This window comes from Anomalospiza imberbis, chromosome 4, assembly GCF_031753505.1.
Source record: "Anomalospiza imberbis isolate Cuckoo-Finch-1a 21T00152 chromosome 4, ASM3175350v1, whole genome shotgun sequence".
NCBI lineage: Eukaryota > Metazoa > Chordata > Aves > Passeriformes > Viduidae > Anomalospiza > Anomalospiza imberbis.
The window spans coordinates 26,384,845-26,406,021 of NC_089684.1; the positions used below are offsets into that span (position 1 = coordinate 26,384,845).

Below are 21,177 nucleotides of genomic sequence, written 5' to 3' on the forward strand. Positions count from 1 at the left end.
TGCCACTTCCTCCTCATCTTGTCTCTTTAATTCTTTAACATGTCCTCACTGGGTCAGTTTTATGCCAGCTGACAGGAAGCAGCTCTACTAAATCCCCGATCAATATACACAGTATGCTCTTCCAAAAGATAAAGTGCTTCATCTTTTGTGTATTATGCCAGCAATTACCACACATCTCTGAAATACCAGCTGGGCATGTAAACAAAACATGAACCAAATACCAAGCAAGTCACACCAAAGAAGATCTGTAGGCAAATCTCCTCCCAGTGTGATCCCCTATTTCCACAATCTCCCTCAGCCTACAAACTCCCCCCACAAACCAACAAATCAATCCCAGAAAAACAAACTAATAACAGAAGGAAAGGAGATGACTAGGTAAAGAGAAACTCTTGTATTTAAATTTGAAAAGCACTTCAAATCAATATTGTCTCATTCTGAATCTAGATCATGAATCAGTGCTTTGTTTTGAATTGATGTCCAAGACTGCATCCTTCTTCCCAGTGTAAAAGGGCTTATTGATCATTTGGATAAGGTAGTCAAGGATGACTAATTACAGTAATATTTACATTGGAAGTATTGCCTTCAAAAAATAACAGATCAAACACCTGAAACTTATGAGTCTTGAGTGGATCTTGGCTTCCATTTTGACTTTCATCATCTTTTTGAAGTCAAGGCTGGGAACTGATTTACCAGACATTTAGACAGAGCTAGGCATTGGTTCTTGGAGATAATTTTCCATTTCAAGTCTTGTGAAATTCCATTTTCCTTTGCCTAGGATGAGTGAAGCATATATATGCATATCTAGAGAGCCATGTAGAAGAGCCACCTTTACATTACTGATACTCATACCACATTTTAAGGAAAACCAGAATAATTAGAATTATTCTTCACTTAGATATCTTGGCTAGGCCACTGAGACTACAGCTTGCCACGCTGTGGCCACATGCAGTGCAGGGTAGCTCTGCAGTTCCCATTTGTCTCACTACACCCCAAGCTTGTCATTCCAAGACTCCCTCCTGGAACTGCAGTAAGAGGTCGCAGTGACGGCAACAAGGACCCAAGGGGGCAAGCTGTGGTTAACTTGTGCTGGGACAGCAAAAAGCCCACTACCTTCACCCCTTGTTTTCAAGGTTGCCAGGCTGCCAGGAAAAGGTGGTAAGCTCTCCTACTTGCCAGCAAAACACGCGAACAGGCAGTGTGTTCAAAGCCCTTTCCTCCAGGGCAGGCAGTGCTCTACAAGTGCACTATCCCCCAGCCCCACAGATTTTTTTTTATGGGATTATTTCAGCACTGTCAAAGCCCACCTTTATCTACAGTTAACTTCTCAGAGTAGCCAAAGGACAAATTGGTTTGAGTACCAAATTCAATTGTACATTTAGCACTTAACATGAGTTCTTCAGTGGCTGCTATTTCCAATACTTGAACTTTTTTGAAAACAAAATACAGTTATTTGAGATACAAAGTATATTTATCTAAATCAAAGCTAGAAATACTGAAGAAAACACTGCAGAAGGTCAGTACCACTGTCTCTCCATTCTCCGAATTCTAAGTTATTCTGGGATGCTTAAAGGCAGCTTTCTAGAAAAGCTTAGGTACACCATGGTACCTTATATTAAGGTACCTCCTAAAAGTAACTTTCCAGATCATAATTTAAGGACATTGAAATGATTTATAAAATCATATACACAAAACAAAAACCACAAAGTAAAATGGTCTGACAATGGTAAAAGACTGCTTCCTTATTTAGTCAAAAGGGTTTTTTTTTTCCCTATAATTTGAATGTGTAGCATCTGCATTGTTACCTCCAAGAATCAAAAAGAAAACCTTTACACAGCCCCATCTTACACAAATCCATCAACCAAAGAACAGGGAACTTAATTTTCATTGCTGGTTACTATCATCACTCCTGACATGAATTCTGTACTTCTAATTACATAATGCTCCTTTGAAAAGCAAGATGCCAATGAATTTGACTGCATTACTTTCTCACATTTCTCATTTCCAGTGTAATTGGTCTTCTCAGGGAAAGGATATATACCTTTATCTTTTAACCAGGCCTTCATTTCCTTTTTTCTGCACATACTCCAGAAATAAATGTTTCAATTCAGTATTATCTGGCCCAATAATAGTGTTTTTTTTTAAACTAAGCCAGTTTTCAGATATTTTCCATAGGAAATTCAGGCTCTGCTAGAACTTACTGCAGTTTAACAGTTTCAGTCATATAAAACTTCTTTTCTGTCCTCTCTATGTGGTAAAATGCTTAATCCTAAAAGTGTCTAGGACTTTCAGTGGTCAATACTGTACTAAGTTTTCCAAGTCTTGTGATTCACAGAAATGCAGAGCCTTACACAAAGACGTTATCAATAATGTAGATGCATTGTAGATGACTAGTTACATTGCAGTTACTAAGTTAATTGTTTACAAAAGTTAGCACACTCATCTGAAGTTTTAAATGGTGATCCCTTCCCCACCTTTTTGCTTTTTAATTTTAACAAAGAGATCAAATACACAATAGCATCTCTCAAATTACACTGACTTTTATGCACTTCAAAGGTATTTTTGAGTATACATGTGAGGAGAAAATATCCATCAGTATCTGACAGGCTGGAGCTCAGGTACCCATCAAGATCTGGAAGCCTCTAAAAGTGTCAGGATGCTTCATTTATAACAGCTGGCCTATTCAGAAGGCCAATAAGGCAGTTTTTAGGTCTGCTTTGCTCATGAACACAGTATGACAAGAAAATACACCTGCTTAGGTCTTGATTCCTGCCTACATCTTATAGCCTTTGCCATAAAACATGTTGAGATTTCAGCCTGAAGTGATTGCTGGCCTGGGAGGGCTGGGGTGGCTTAAGGCTTAAGTACTCTATGCAGTCAGATTAATTTATTTAATATTTACCATAGCATCAGATGCTGAACTAAGCACTAACCAGCTAATTAACTCGTGCTTAGCATAGATTCCTATGTTCCCAGCAGAAGAAAGGCACAGACTAATTTTTCTATACATTCCTGTGCCATGCAATTCAGTGCTACAGTCTTTGTTTCTCAAAAGGGAAGAGAGGCTTTTATCTTTTCTATCTTCATATAACATATCTGCAGCATCCCCTCATTGTTAATGCAGGAATGTTTGATTACCCAAGACAGCTCTAAAATGAATGTGGATTTTATGCACCAGACAAGCAGATATACAGTTGTTCCGTTTACATTGTTTCAGTCAGTCATTCCTAATTTCTTTTCATTTAGCTTTCAGAAATGCAATCAGAATGTTACAAAACTCACTTCTTTTTGAAAACACTATAAATTTTTAATCTTGTCAAGGTGAGAGTATGACACAGTTTCTGTCAGAAGTTGCAGTTAAGTATTCGCTGAAAACTCCAATGAACTCTGTAAGGGAATATGGCATTTAGTTCCCTCTGCTGTTTTGCTTCTTACATCCTCACGTTGAACAAAAGTTACTGTCAGCTTTTCAAAGTAATGACTGAAAACACCAACCAATCTAAATATTTATGACTGTAGCTATTCTGGGACAACTGTAGCAAGGAACTCCAAGTGAAAAGGGTTCATAATTCCACCTTTTCAACGAAGCAAAACATCCAAAAGTGTATTAGTCTGCTGTTCAAAGGAAGCTTTCTACTAAAAATACTTAAGCAATTTAATGTTTCCTACATCTGTCTGAACTCTAAAGTTATGATTTCACCTGTTATTAACTGAATATAGTGACTGAAGTCCTCTGGGTTCACCTTAAACAACTTGAAAATCTTGAGTAATGCAATATGCAAAACAATCAAATCAATACAGCTAAATACCCCCTCTGCTGCATAACTACACAAATATTGCTGCTCTTTTTTGTCACTTTCTATAAGGAATCTTCATAAAGATGTGTACTGACAACAGACCAAACAATGCCAGAAATAAATAGAAGAGCTTGCTACCCATCAAATGAATGCTTTTCCAACAAATGCCCTCTCTTCCCTTAGAGTACAAACCCATCTACTATACTCAACGGTTAAAAGGCAGATTAAAAAAAAAAACAAACCAGATATCCCCCCCAAGACAACTCAAAAGCTCTAAACCATCCCAACCTCATGTTATGATTTTAAAAGAGGCCAACTCACGATACACAACATTTTCCCTAGATGTTTTCCTAGCACATAGTAGTTTGGCATGAACTTTGAATATGAACAAAGCCCTTTCTTCTCATGACAGAAATCAGACCAATACCACAGAATGCTTCAGAACACTGCTACAAACAAAAAACCACAGTCTTAGAAGACAGGCTGTACTGAAGTCTTAGTTATTACCACATAAACAAAAAGTCAACTGATCTCATAACTGTTAAGAAATGTAATTTCACATCAATACATGATGGCAAGATTCAACTGTAAGATTTCCTAGACACAGAAAGACTTGCTACATCACTCCCACATTCTTCTCTCTTTTCTTTCATAAAGAGAATAAGTATTAAAGTGATAAAATGTGCTTTGGTGTGATGGCTTTCACTTGCATTATGCAGCACTTCACCAGAGGAGTGTGTCAATGAAGTGACACACAAAATACTCTGCTGCTATTTTGAGCTCAGGACTGAGTTCAGTAAAGGCTGCCTGAAGAAGGATCTACTACTTTTCCAATGCAGTATCTCTGAAAAGGTTTTATATATGTAAGTTAATTCAATATAATGACATGAGCATGTCTTCAGATATGGTGCCACAGAATGTAAGATATGCAGACTTCTATCAAGCTTCAGGTTCTCTCTTCAAAGTTTCAGTTTTGGTGCAACAAACTTATTCATGAATACCTTCTTGATCGTTGGATTTCACTGTACACACTCAACCTGGACTCATTTTGGTTTCAAGATTTTAATCATCTTGATAGAAAAATCTGCTCTTTGTCACATGGCCTATTTTTTGTGTGAGCTGATTCAATGGGACTATGTCAGTTACAATAGCTTTGCCCTGTTTTCTACCTGAAATTCATACACTGCCTTTTAGTCTTAACTCCATTTCTAATTAAAAAAAAAAAAAAAAAAAAACCTAAAAATTTATTTTTCAAAATTTCCATTTAAAATTTTAAGTGCTGAGACCACTTCTATTTATGTAGAAACCATCCATCTTTTAGACTCCTGTAAAATCAGAACAGGCTCATTTTGACAAGCTGAACACAGAAAGGGGGAGATCTCAAGACTTTGGAAAATAAATCATCTGCATAAACAGAAATGAAAAATCAGAGTCAAAGCAGTAGTATTAAAGAGGAACATCAGCATTTTAAAGCCAAGCTCAACTCTTTAGAAAGACGGGATTAGAAAATGCTAAAAAAACCTCAATCAACTCCCCCATTATTTTTCACAGACAATTGTTTACAACTTAATCTCCTCTATATCATTATCCAACTTTAATAGTGGCCAGCATTCAGTCTTTACATTCCCTCTGATGACAAACTACTTATAATTTGTGTCTTTTTCCCTTATTTGATTTCAGATCATAATGTGCTTTACCTTTAACAAAGAAAGAAGAAAAAAAAGTTTCGCTCCTGCAGTGGCATAAAATAACGTAAGGCCTTCATACAATTCCAAAATATTTAAATGTATATGCAATTGAAGATGATAGCACATAATCACACACATTTATTTTCATTTTTTTGAAAGCTATGCCAGGCACGAACAAAATTACTAAAAGAAAATATCCCCAAGAGCAAATGTGTCTCCACAGACTATAGATATATTAATATGTTCCTCCTCAAAACACATTCCAAACTGAACTTATAGCTCAATAAGAAAGACTTATTTCCATCTTAAAGTTATCAGTAAATATTTTACTAGCAGTCTCTTGGCACACTTTCAACTTTGAATCAACATTTACATGCACTTTTCAGCAATCTGCTACCACATATAAGTGAAGGATCCTAAAATACATTTTCACACCAGAGTAAGGATTGCAATCTCATAAAGGCCAAACTACAATACTACCTTAGATCTAGATACAATCAGACAAGGCAGCAACAATCTTTCTGGGTACTTACAGTCCCTTACCTGATAGTGATAGGATACCTGTTTCAAAAGGATAATCCAAGGAATGTCTGTATATACAGCTAGCTTCCCTCCAACTTGAATGTTTCCTTGTACTACCTCATGAGAAACAAAAACCTGCTCAAATTGCTTAGCTAGAAATTTCTAACAAATTTTGGCTCTCTGCATGTCCCAACATCTGCTAAAATACTGTTCTTACAATTAAAGAAAACTTTTTGTAGACAAAATACAAAAAGTAAATAGGAAAATATTAATTCATTTGCAGGCATCTCATTTACACTGTAGACGTTATGTTACATTAATTGCTTATTCACTTGATCTCCTGATTCCTTCTCCTTTTGGGAGATCTGACTTAAGGGGTACTTGAATTTTACTATCCCTGCCTTCAGTTTTACACAAGTTCTTTTAAAGCCACTCTGCTTTACTCATTTAAGTCTTTTGTGAACTTGATTTTTCAGGTCTGTTGGGCACTAATGCCTATGACGTCTTTCATGTAAAGCATGTCCTCTGTACACACTTCACTAAAAGTGTTTCTATTTTAGTGAAGGGCTGTGCATTGGAAATTCAGACGGAATTTCCAATGGGCAGCTTCAGTACCTAGTCAACTTCCACCCCTTCTCCCATTCTTCTAAGCCCCTTGCTCCTGCCAAAAGCCACCCTTCTGCTGACAGGCTGATCCCATGTATTTAGGTCCTCTTAGGTGAACTAAGTTTACCACTGATTTTACCACAAGACTGCTTTGTCTTGTACCAGGTTCATAACTATGACATCCAACTCTGCAAAGTGAAGTTCAGCCACTGTTTGACAACAACAATAAACAACAAAGTAATTCATTGCATTATATAGCAAGTCAATTTGGTGTCTATTTAAAGGACAATTAGTGACCATCAATGCTATAAATTGCCACATACATTAGATAGTGTGCCACAGAAGAATAAAACTCCTTTCCATTTAAATTTATTTCATGTCAGAAAAATACATTTTGCTGATTTATGTTTAGTACAGGGCTCTAGATGGCTTAAGGAGTCCTGGGTTCCTCAGTTCACATTACCTTTCCAGGTGGAGTGGATGCCATTCCTTATGTGAACAGTCTATCTGGAAGCAAGCCCTGTGGATGAATCTGATATTCTCCAGGAGCAGACACAGTGATTCTGAGACATGGCTACACTGGGCTGGGTTGTTGGTTGTTTTTTTGAAGACTATTCTTATTTAACATTAAGTTATTCACTGCATCAACCATGAGAAACTTTCTACACTAGATTCTAAGGGAGGCAAAAAGACAAATTATTCTGTTTGTGAAATTAATTCTTTTCACATCCCATTTTAACTATTGTTTTTGCCTATACACCTATTTTCAGATATATACATATGCATTAGAGGTGCATACAGAACATTCAAAAACCACTTCAAAAATACATATGGTATAGATGTATGCACATCCTATTGATTTATTGTTAGACAACTCACACCATTCTTCTAGTTGAAAGAGACCTTTGCCGGTCCCATAGTTCCCCCTCCTGCTCAAAGCCCCTTGTCAACAATGATTTTTGACTTAAACACCCCTAAATTAAAATTTCAATAGAGTAAGGGCAGAGACCATTGGATTATTATATCTAGATCAGAAAATAATGCTGCAGTAAATGTTTGTACAAATCTTAACTAAATGCCTAGGGATTCATATTCCAATTTTAATTTAATCAGAACATAATGCTGAAGCAGACATTTACAGCTACCTTTTCAGCTCAGCTCATACTTTGACAAGAGCTCATTTATTTAAAAAAAAAAAAACTCTCCATGGTTTCATAAAAAAACAATGTTAATGCTAGAAAGAAATATATGACAATGAACAACAGTGCTGGTTTTGGCTGCAATAGAGTTAATTTTCTTCACAGTGGCTGGCATGGGACTACTTTTTGGATTTATGCTGAACACAGGTTCAGTAGTATAGAGATGTCTGTGCTACTGCTGAGCAGGACTTAAACAGACCTTTTCTGATTCTCCTACTGCCATGCTGGAAGGGCATTTTGGAGTGCACAGGAAGTTAGTAGGAGACCCAGATAGGACAGGTGACCCGAAGTGACCAAAGGGATATTCCACGCACAGTATATAAAAAGGGAGGAAGAAGGACAAAGGGGAGGGCATTTGGAGGAATGGTGTTTCTCTTCCCAAGTCACCATTACATGTGCTGAAGCCCTGCTCTCCTGGAGATGGCTGAACACCTGCCTGCCCACGGAAAGCACTGAGTAATTCCTTGGTTTGCTTTGCTTGCAGGTGTGGCTTTTGCTTTATCTGTTAAACTGTCTGTATCTCAACCTATGAGCTTTCTATCTTTGCCCTTCTAATTCTCTCCCCAGTCCCACTGGTGAAGGGTGGGTGAGTGGCTGTGTGGCCGCTGGCTGGCATTAAAACATGATAACAACGTTTGAACTTTGGACTTTTCTCCCTCTTGCAAGTTTCAAGTGTATTCACAGGCCTAGAAAGTACAGATCTGCAATGTTTGCTTTGCCATATTACATAAATCCTTCCACATACATAAATACTTCCACAGTTCGGTATATTATTTCCTATAATTGTCACTGTCAGAAATATCCCAGCAAGTCAAACTCATTTTCCTATTTTTAAGGGGTGAATATGAAGCATGTACAAGTTACCATAAATGTGCTTACCAGTGCCAGTTTCAATAGGATTACATTACAGGTCAGACCAAAACTCACTGGAAGTTTTTCTCATCGCATTCTTCATGTGAAAGCTCAAGTACAGTATAGAGCCTTCTCTGTATCAATTACTTGTCCACATGAAGGCAAGCACTCACAATCCACAAGGTAGGAGATTAATTGTAAAAGTTCCCATTTAATTAAATTAATTTAAATGTTATTTGTAAAAAATTATATATGTAGCTTACACCAATAACTCATTAATATAAATAACATGAGTTATTAAACTAATTGAACGGCTCTGTTAGGAATGTGGATTATTGTTAAAAAATAATTATCTACAATTGAAAGTAATCATATGATTACACACAAACAAAGGTGACTGACTGGCAAGAAAGAAAAGGAATGGTTATTAGAAGATGAACTATCTCAGTCATTTTGAAAGTCATTGCCACTGATCAATATTTGATGGCCCTCATGTCAGGACTCCTGGACTTAACTGGTAAATGCTCACATTACAACAAAGCACTGCTGCAGGGGTGTGGGGATGAGATAAGCAAGGAGGTAGAAAACATCATCATCCTTATCCAGTACAAAAAAATTAAAAAGATTGGAAACAAGTTCTTCTCTTATGCCTAAAGCCGAAGCAAACTGTTATTTGAGAAAGATTTTGTTGCTGAGTGTATGTTAATTTGTATCACCTTCAAACACAAGACTTCTTTTTTTTCAGTCTGTTGATTCAGCTTCTTTTCAAAAGCAAATTAAAATATAAATAAAACACGTCCTACACAAGAAAAAGGACATGATTCTGGATACATATAATTTTGATTTTTTTTTTCACAGGCAGTATGACAAGCTCTCAGAATTTAATTTCCAATTGCTTGGTAGTAAACATCTTAATTCCTCAGCTCCCGAAGACAGTTATCTTTTCTGACTATTCTTTTCCCTTAAAAAGAAAATCTTTATTTTTTTGTTTCCAAATTGTGTAGATGGGAGTATCTTGACAGTTAAATTTTACAAATAATAATAATTATAAAAATCCCATTAGGAAAATTAAAACCACAACATTTTTTTATGATTCCTGTATCTAAACCACAGTCTGATTAATGTGCTCATACTTTGATCCACTTCTCCAACATCTGAACCTTCCAACTGATACAATAAAAAATGATTCTTTGTTGAACAGATGGTCAATCACTAAAGTTTGCTTCAGACTTAGCTTTGCTAATTGTTTCCTGTCTCTGTTTTCATGCAATTGTATATATATATGTGAGTTAATTTGACCTATGTTCACCTGACTAAAACATTATTTCATCTTTTCTGGCATGTCAGTGATAGGTGGAACCCCTTAGAGGTATACTGGGACCAGTACTGTTTAATATCTTCATCAAAGGTGGGGTTGAGAGCACCCTCTGCAGGTTTGCAGAGGACACCAAGATGAGTGGTGCGTTTGACACACCTGAAGGACAGGATACCATCCAGAGGGACCTGGACAAGCTTGAGAAGTGGGCCCATGGGAATCTCACTTTAACAAGACCAAGTATCAGGTCCTGCACCTGGGTCAAGTCAGTCCCTGGTATCATCCTGAAGGATGAACAGATCAGAGCAGCCCTGCTGAGAAGGACTTGGGGGTGCTGGGGGATGAGACACTGGACATGACCCAGCCATGTGCACTTACAGCTCAGAAAGCCAAACGTGTCCTTGGCTGCATCCAAAGCAGCGTGGGCAGCAGGGGAGGGAGGGGATTCTGCCCCTCTGCTCTTCTGAGACCCCACCTGCAGGACTGCATCAGCTCTGGGCTCCCAGCACAGGAAAGACATGAACCTGATGGTTTAGGTCCAGAGGAGAGTCACCAAGACAATCAGAGGGATGGAGAGTACCTCTCCTATGAGGAAAGACTGAGAGAGTTGGCTTATTCAACCTGGAGAAGAGAAGGCTCACGGGAGACCTTATAGGAACCTTCAAGTACCTAAGGAGGGCCTGCAAATAAGATGGGGAGAGATCACAGTAGGGCCTGTTGCAATAGTACAAGGGGTAATGCTTTTAAACTGAAGGAGCGTCTCAATTAGGGTTACGTTAGATACAAGGAAGAAGTTTTTTTTACAATGATGGTGGTAAAACACTGGCAGAAGCTGCCCAAAGAAGTTGTGGATGTCTTACACCTGGAAACATTCTTGACCAGGTTGGATGGGGTTCTGAGCAACCTGTTGAAACTTCTGATCCTGTTAAAGATGTTCCTGCTCATTGTAGGGGAATTGGACTAGATGACCTTTAAAGGTCCCTTCCAACCCAAACCATTCTATGATTCTATATAATATAGGGCTACCCATCAGCTTTTTAGAGAGGCATTTTAGCACAGTGTTTCAACAGCACCTTATCTGCTTACAAAATTTATTGCAAAAACCCCACAAACCCACAACACAGCTGCTGTCACCAACCTGTGTGGTGCTATTACTATTTTTCTGTTCCTATTTGATTTTATACTTTTTTCAGTGTGACGGCTGGCACACCTTTCAGACACACTGTCTATTCCATTTGAGTCTGTCCCTTTCCCAACATTTATCTAAAAATAATCAGCTGAACACTATTTTTTCCAATCTCATACAAAAGCATTTTCAAAACAAGTGAATGGCTTGTAACTACATTAAAATATTTTGAACACAACTCAGCCCCTTGCCTCTGTTGCTTGTCAGATGCCCTGATATCTCATTAATGCATATTTTCCTGAGAATACCATGCTGCATGCTTCATACAAAGCATGTGTGGCACAACAAAACCTAATTTGGTACAAATAATTTCTTCATTCACACACTCTGCAACTGAACTAGTATTTTTATGCAGTCCCAAAATGGAAAATTCTGTTTAGCATTTAATATATTAAAATTCACTACTCTCATTAGATTTGCTGCTAGCGTATATGCAATAATAAATTCCAACTTTTTACTGAATGGACAGTAGGCTATGAAGAGAAAAAGAGTACCTATTTTATTAAGATTTATCAACAAAGCATAAAACAAGAGAAAACTATAGGTGTGGATAAAAATGAAGAAACAGAAGAAATGGACAAACCTGGGAGGAGGTGATGGCCTAGGAGTCTGCTTCTCTTATTAAAATCAATAACAATGCCAAGTCAAGAGCTCAGCTACAGCTTATGAATGATGACATGTGGAAATTACTTCTAATAAATGTAGGTTGAAACATGACTGAAAATAAGGCAGATGACATTTCTACTTGGAACTCCAAACTGCTGCAGACATTTTGGGTTAAGGTTTGGGGATCTTTGATATTCTCATTTGATTAGAAGGCTGTGCATATGTCTCATAGCTAGAGACATATTCAAGCTGTGTTAAGCCTTCTAACTGAAATTTCATAACTTCCCAAATCACAGGGATAACCACTACAAAACAGAGGAGATTAGATATGGAAAAAAAAAAGAGCAACTATTGGAAAGGAGGTTATTAAACACTGTAGAATTCAAATCTGAATGACAAGGCAAGAAGTTATAAGTTGTTGTTTTTTTTTTTTTTTTTAGCCTTGAGGCTACTATCAAGGAAAGTTCACCAGCTATTAAGTACAGAATATCAGCTATGATGAACAAAACTGTCCTAGAGTGAGTGTTATAATAACAAACACGGATTTTCAAAATGCTTTCCCTCTTCTTTTAGAGAATGTCTACTATGATGAGAAGAAGGCATTACCAAGAACAAGAAGAATAAACACAACCACTTGTCTGGGGGTTTAGGGCATATTTTTTCTGTCTCCCAAATTAACAAACATATAAATTAATAAAAAAGAAATCAAAGGAAAAAACCTCTACTCATCCTTTAACTTTCAATATGCGCTGTGCCTTAGAATTCAAAAGTTATTTGTGTAAAGTGTATTTGTCATCCCATCAAAGAACTTGTACCTGAGTACTTTTTATCAGTATGCATCTTACCAAAACAAGTGATTTACTATTATAGACAAAACAATTATTATCACTGCAAGAACTATTTAAAAGCTGCCAAGACATGATTAACAGTAACTAATGTTACATTTAGAAATCAAATCTCATTTATGTATTATCCAGTCCTAATGATGCAACTTCAAATAGAGACCCTTTTTAACAGAACTGCTTATTTTGAAATTAAAGTCTCATAACTAAGACTGTTTATTTCACTATCCATTAAAAAACATATTTGAGAATGAAAAATTATTGGCAATTTTATGGCACACAGCACTTCAATATTTTGGCACATAACCCCATCATTAGCTCCAGGGAAAAGAGATGCAGTTCTAATTGCACTTTGAGTAACTTTAAATATTTGTATACACACACACACACACACACACACACACACACAAAAGACTTCTCAAGGTAACCCATGCCTCCCAAACAGGAATTTTCTTTTTCTCCAGCAGAATATATAACACCTGCTCACACTGCCACTATGCCTTCCTGAGTCAGACATACAGCAGGAAAAATTTTATACTATCCTTGCCTTGAAAAGCTCTTCAACTTGTTTTTCAGTAACTCAAAAAGACTCTGACATAGAAAAGGCAGAGATTGAATGGTGAAGAGGTAACACTTGCCAAGAAACCAGAGTTATTAAGTAACCCTTCTCTGCCCTCCACATGGTACCTACAGTCACAAAGGAAGGGTGGATGGGAAGGTCATCTACAGTGTATGAACAGGGCAGGGGCAAGCAAGCAGATTTCAAAGTGCTGTTGATTTTCAAATTCTACTAACCTCCAAGACTTTAAAATCTTCACAAAATTCAGGAGAGGTAGAGAAGAAAAAAAAAAATTGCATAGCAAACTGTACCTCTCAAAGCCCAAGAAGGAATTAAGGTGATTAAAATATGAAAAATCTCCATTGTGCAGCATGTCAGTGGAGCTCCATCCTACTGTGAAGCACATGCAAATATATACTCCAACAGAAAATAGAATTGCCCAGAAAATAAATGTTACATGGTACATGGAGGTAACTTCAGTGACAAAAGCCCCAAAGCCCCACTAAATATTCAGTGCAGGAACCAAAGGAAAAAAGCACAAGACGGGTCAGGAAAAGAAGAGTTCAAAGGTTTTGGAGATCAGCAAAGAAACACATCAACCACTCAAATATAAGCAAGGAAGCCAGCAGAAAAGCAAAAGCAATCTAAAAAGGAGAATCACTTGAGTTTGTTGACCCTGCAGCAACTGATACAGTCAAAATAGATATGAAGAATGGGAACTGAAGAGCTGTAGCTCAGAATTCACTAATTTCCTGTTTTCTTGTGCTTTACAAATATGGATGAGGCCACCAAGGTCTTGCTTGTGCTCCCACAGAGAACCTGGGCTGTGCCCAGGATCAAGAGGTGGAAGGCTAATATACTGACTTGCACCACTGGCTCACCACTTCCATACAAATCTACACAGGTCTCATTTGAAAAACTGTGTCTAGCTGAGCTAGTGCTAGTTAAAATGTGCCAAAACCAATTAGTGAACAAATAAGCTACTGTAGCAACAGCATCTAATTTTCCAATTAGTAATAATTGCTAAAACACCTGCCATAAAACATAAATACATTTGGATTGGGAGTCTCTGAAACAAAATTTGCTTTTAAGTTTCTTTTCTTTCTCTTTTTTTAAGTTGACCTTTGAGAAGAAAGTGCTAGTTCTCCTTTTGCTGTAACATAATACAAATAGATAAAGTGTTATTTATTTTTAAAGGAGCCCCAAGAACGTGTCCTAAAGTCTTAAACTAATTACCTATGCTGTGCTTATATATTCCCAGGCAAGGAAAAAAAATCCAGATGGCACTCAGCTTACAAAGCAGAGCAAAGCAGTGAATACAATACTGAAATACCACCTGTAGGATGGAAATGCTCTGATTCATAGAGGTAAAGGCAAAGCAGCAGCAGCAGTGCCACAGTACATTTCGTGCTATGGTATGCAGCACTGCTACAGTAAACAGTTGTGGGATCAGGCAATGGAAATGGGACTCACATTTGCTCTGTGTTACATCTCAAGAGATTTTTAGCACCCTTTTGTATCAGCCACCACCCACCCACACACCGGACTGAAGTCAGAAATCTAATGCTGATTTCCACTCTTAGACAGCAGCCCATGAGAGTGCACATGGTTTTCCAGCACTTCAATTTTCTGTATTTCAAACATTTACCCTCATTCTCCACCTGTGGAGACACTAAACCCCAGGGCAACTATACAATCATGTACTTACAGGTTTCAGTGAGGTAGAAGAAAGTGTGCTACTTTTTCCTCTGTAGTGAAATGATTGATCATATAATGGCAGAGCAATTCAGTCATTCAGACTGTAAAAGACCAGCCACATATTAATTCCCTGCTTGTAAGAGCCTAAAATCACCCATAAGGATTCCCACTTAAGCCTCTTCAGAGACCCTAATCAGAGTGAACATAAGCAGTTAATCAGAAAGGCAAGTTTCCCAACAAATGTAAGAAATTCCCAAATGGCCAAGCCCAGCAGTGCTTCTTGAAACAGCAGCAGCAGTAACAGCAGCAAACAGATGTTGTTGTTTCACACAGATAAGTTTTAACAAACACTTAATGGCATGGCTCAAAAACATTATTTCTGTACCACAACGGAATTTGAACTTTTTTTTTCTTTAATTATTTTTTGAACTGGAAAGGAGAACAACAGTGATAAATGACAAATTTACACTTTTAGCTATGTACACTGTTCATTGCATTTACATTTGTAAACTGGTTATGCCATCTGTTGGGACCAACAGAAACTATTTGTAGACCTTTTTTTTTCCTGGGGGCTTTTTAGCTTACCAAAAATTAGCTGGATTTTTTTGTTTAAAAAAATGATCTAAGTAACTTTTTACAGAAGTGCCCTCTCAGTTACATGCTAGTGTATCATGCTTCAGAGTTTCAAATAACGTGTTAGCTTCAATATTTTACAAAAAATCCTGCTGCTTGCAAAGTTATTATTCCTGAACTCCAAAGGGGCATCTTTGATAGAGGCACTTATCTAAAAATGACTATTTTATTAAGCAAGTCACTTTCACATCACCTTTGAAAGATGCTGTCACAACAATACATTTTGAGATAACAGTTTGTGATAAAGGCTCTTCCAGCATTATGAATTATGCTCACACTCCGAATGCTTAGAAATAAGATGTGCTCCTGTTATGTGCTTAAACCATACTAAGGCCCATAAGGGGCCATGGAAACTCTTGGAAATCTTACAATTGAAATGAATGCAAAATTGTGTCAAGATCGAAGAAAAGCCTTAGTGGTTCCATTAAACAGCATAAGGGGTTGTTTTTTTCCTTGATTTATTTCAGCCTCTGCAGAACTGGCTTTTCATCCTGATAGCACCTTCTAGGACTTCTATAAGCCTAGATGTAGCCTAAAGCCTAACAGATGTAGATAAGCCTAACATGTAGACTAAAGAACAAACCAACCAACCCTTTGAAGAGCCATCTTACCAAAACCATCCTACTTGTAATTACACAGCAACAGAATACTCTGTAATTACAGTTTATGACCAGATTATCATAGAAGGCCTTCCTCCTCTACTTGTAAATCAGGCAGGAAATTCAGTGTGCTTGAAATGCAGGAAGAACTCCTTCAACTCAACTTTTTGGGGCAGTTTTTAAACTCATTGTATTTATAAGACTATTTTTATCTGTAAAAGAACAGAAATGTTTTCTGAACCTTCACACTGGTGCAGGATATAAGGCCACTTGCTTTAAGCACTGGTAATCTCATTAACACCGATAAAATTATTCATGCTTTGAAAATTAAGTGATTAAGTATGTTCTTACATTTTTTTCCTGGACTGGACCTCTAGGTAAGAGGCTTAACACACTAAACAGGCTGTGCACACAGGCTGTGCACAGCTTTTACATTATGGGCTCAGTTCTAAAACAGCTCAAGAAGTCAAGCATACTGTTTATCTCTGGTATTTTTTAACATCTTATTCTTCCAGTGGGACAAGTATGAATTGTCCTCCCTGAAAATGCCCAGGCTAACATGAGAATTGAAGGGGGTAGAAGATAGGCAAGGACTTCACAAAAGGACAGATCTACAAAGAATTGACAACAGGCTACACTGCAAGGAATGAGCTGAGTTAAGGTTTGTACTGTGAATTAAGATTTAATGAGTCCCTGAGCAAGCTTTATCAAAGAAGCTAAAGGGAAAAAAAAAGTCTGCTTGATCATGGATTAGCTAAATGAAAATGCTATGTATGTTAAAAAAAAAATCTATCCAAGACAGAATGACCTTGAACATTTAGCTATAGCCCCAGCCATCAGGAGGTAAAATATTCTGTTATTTCAATGTAATGATGAATTGGCTGCAATAAAAATAGAACTACATTGTAAGAGTATTGCCAAATCAGAGGGGCATATTTGTAATATGTGTTTTCTGATAATAAGAGAATGAAAATATGCTTTTTTTCTTCATGGAAAGGTTAAAAAAAGGAAAAGCTTTTTAAAACAAGTATAATAATCAATGAAATGTACAGAAGTTTTAATAGACTCTCCCTTTTATTTCCTTATACCCCCACAGAGACAGTAATCTTAAATCAGATGGGCACCATATCACATCCAACACACAAATACAACTACCAAGGATAATTATCTAAATGATGGTAAGAGTTCAGTGCACAAAGTGATTATTTTCCTTTGATAACTACACTGAGGAACTGGTTTTCAGGACAGAGCAAATAGAGTTTATTGACTGATGCAGATTTATCATAGGCATAAAGCAGTCACTTGGACAAAACATTTCAGTTTGTCACAGAAGTAATTCCATCTCCTATTTCCAACCAATGATAATTTTAAATGTAAGTGATGGTAAATTATCTGTGGAGCTAGGAACTAGAGGTCTCAAAATCATAATTTTGAGAACATTTTTCAACAGTTTTTGTTCTATAGTAGACATAAATTGACACAGAGAAGTGGGGAATATTCTGTTCCCAACAAACTGAAGTAATCCATGTAAGACATAATCACAGCCCAGATTTCAAGTGCCATAATTGCTGTCTAAGAACACAGGTACTAAGGAGAAAAAGCATGATCCAATGTCTTCTGAAAAAGCTCATTGAATATTGCACGTTTCACAAAATAACAGCAAAAATGGCAATTTTATTCTGTTTAAGAGACACAATGTTCTTCTCAATGTAAAAGTGTGGGACAGAAAGTTCTCTTTGGAAAGGCAAAAAAATTAAAAACATCTTTGTTTTTTTAACTAGGGTCATAGTCAAAGGCAAGGCCAGAGGCATAAACCTGATGAGAAGCATTAGAGCTTTTCTCCATGACTTGATGGAAGTCGTAGGAGTATCTGACCATGCTCAGGTCCAGATTAGACAGAACAGGCTTAATCCCCTCTTCAATTCCCCAGTAAGAATCATTAAGTTGCAATCATGTCCTAGCACTGGCAAGAATTTAAGGCTGTAGAAACATTTTCAGAAGCAAAGTATTTAATCATTTTAAGGGAAGATCTCTCACAAATTATTATGGAAAAGCTGATTTATAATATGTACAATATAAGTAACAAAGGTAATAAAGCTGTCACTTTTTCCACCCTCAGAGATTAGTTTTTCTATAGAAATGAGACCCTATGAAATTAGCTCTTTTCTGCATTGAACAAATATAAAATTTTAACATTATTGAAGCTACTTGTTGTATAAACATGGTATTTAATAGGTGGCAATATGACTACTTGCCATAACTAGAGAAGAGCAATGCACTGAAAACACCTATCTGTAAACACCATAAAAAAGAAGCAGTAAAGAAAGCAGATGTCTTCATAATTTAATGTAAAACAGTACCATCAGACTACAACTCTTAAATGCTGTAATTTCCCCCCCCTTCAATCTGCACTTGAAATAGCTGAAAAAAATGCTCATTTTTATTTGCTATGAGAACCATGATCAGTTAGTTAAGACTTCAAGATTCCCACGAGATATGGGCTACTAACAATAGTAAACAAAGAGCCCTTCCCTAAGATGATACCATCTCAAAAACAAGAACATATTTACACTTCTCTATTCAGGACATGTATTACCAAGTGAATAACCCCCCCTAATTCTACTCATTCAATGCTAGATTTTTTTTTTTTTTTTTTTGATGCAGTCTTCAAAAATCACAAAATACTTGTACATCAATAGAGGCAGTAAATTGTGGCCCTGATCCAAGCAATCTGGCTTTTGGCTTCACCTTTTGCTTTCTTCTTCTTTTCATAATGCAGCTGCTAGCAACTGCCCTTTGTTCCAATAAACTTTTGGGTATGTGTTCCCTATCAAACACAAAGACTTATGAAAGACAAACAAGGTAGAAGAAAATCTAAGCAACATGAGAAAAATTCTGATTAAATGATGCCAGCAGCACAACTTCTATTTCTGTGTGATCAGCACCATTGTCTCCAGGCAATTCCCCAGAGCGAGGTAAAGTGGTCTAATGGTTTCAGCTCAAGTCAGGAAATGAGCAGACCTGCCAGGTTTCAGGTACAACCCCAAGCAAGTCACACAGCTGCTCTCAATTTTCTCATTTGTAACACACAGATAACAAAACTGGCAAAAGCACATTGCCATAAAATAACTAAGCATGATTATTGATTTTTGCCTTATGAAAGGCAACAGTACAGAGCTCAACTGAAGAACACTGTATCCCAGAGCTAGTAAGCAGGAGAATCTGGGAAGAAGTGATTGTCTACTTTTATAATTATTGATTTTTATAGGGTTCATATCACTTTATTACCTTGCCACTCTTTAAATATGGAGCTTCTTAAGGAATTAACAAACCAAATACAAGAAGAAATGGACCTTACATAAAGATAAGGTCACATATCTGCCAGTAGAAGACCTGCTTTAAATTACAAAAATGAAAGAAATGCTATTAAGTAGGCTAAATGTCAGAGACTCCTGAGTGTTCAAATTTAATTAGAGAAAGAATTTGTTTTAGTAACATTCTGAATCTAAGAGAGTTCATAGTTAGCTGAATACCCGCAAAGAAAAATCACCACAGATTTTACATTATATAAATGCAAAAAACTGAAAGAGGCTTTTTTGTTTACATCCTGTTGGGGAGATCTGTGAAGTGCAGCTAAGCATCCTCATATATATATATATATATATATATATATATATACAACACAGAAACTACTTCTGGAGTTTCTCCTAAAAACTAAAACAGTTTGGTTCTTAGTTGTTTACCACCAGGACTTTAATCCTGCAAGCTCCACTCAGAAGGCCCAGGTGCACTGTCCATGCAAGAGGAAAAAATGAACTGATCAAGAGATAAACTCTTTTCCCCATGGAAACTAAGGTATAAATCCACACAAGAATTTCTTTTACAACATATTTTTTTTTCCTTAAAGTCTGCTGAAATGTGCTCTTAGGTCCACCCTGTTCCAGTTCCTTCCTACTCCCTGCACTGCATCATTTAAATCATAGGCAGTAATTGCCACTGTAGCTGCACCAGAACCTGGCAAGAAGCAGAGTTTGGAAAAGGAAGGGATCATAACCTTTCCGACCAGCTTTTCCAGAAGAGAAATCATGATGCTGCTATATACTGGAAAATATAAAACACTTCTATTGCAAAACATCAGAAAGGATGCTGCAACTACCATACTGATCATAAAAAATATCAGCAACACTGACATATCTCTCTGTGGCAAGCCAAGGATCAACAGTGTTTGCCACCTCATGGACAAACAGTAAAATACAGACTGTGGGCATATTCATGGCTGGTTGCAACTGGAAGTGGGATTAGAGGCTTCCAGATGAAAATTTGATCTGTTCAGAGGAACAGGATTTGTAGTCTTCCACAGCAGTAATGAATATTGATTTACAGCTACATGTACTTGGATCTAGCATTTTCAAATCCCTTGCAAATAAGAGAAAAATTCTGTTTTCCTGAACACACTTGTTGTTTCAAAAGAAGAGGTAGAGTTAATAAGAAATAAAAAAAAAAAAAAAGGAGAGGGACCATTATCTAGATTTCTAGATCAATGATGATTCTAATGTGCAATTTAAAGAGCAAGATCACTTGCATACAGCTCAACAGAAGTAAAAACCTATACCAATGCAGAAACTCATTTCAAACACCACAGCTTATCACAAACTGTATTTTTCAGAGAAACTAACATGCATGATTATTGAATATTAGGATAGAGCATGTGCTGTGAGTTCCTCTCCCTCCTGGTGCACCAATGCTTAGTAGCACCTTTTTTTTTTTGGTCTAATATAATTTGTAAGGTGCCAATCAACTGGCTCCAGATTCCCTACCCTTGTCCTATAAAGTTCCAGATCCTGAACTACTCCTCATTTCAGTCAGAGATTGCATAGAAAACATATGTCCAATCTCTTGCTTTTCTTCTCAGTCTGTGACTAGATTCTTTGAAAAATACCTCACTAAACAGGGAATTTCTGCTGTTTGTCTCAGAAGGGGTATTAGCATTAACTAGTTGGTAGTGCTGTTAACTAGCATGCTAGTTAAACTCCTAGATGAAACACAAAGGCTCAACCTGAGTCTATAAAATGCCATTA

At 37.0% G+C, this 21,177-nt stretch overlaps 1 protein-coding gene across 7 annotated transcripts in view; it reads right to left on the reverse strand.

The window, feature by feature from the left end:
• The window catches only part of CCSER1 (coiled-coil serine rich protein 1), a 627,741-nt gene that overhangs the window by 118,355 nt on the left and 488,209 nt on the right, over window positions 1-21,177 (reverse strand). The window lies entirely within an intron of this gene.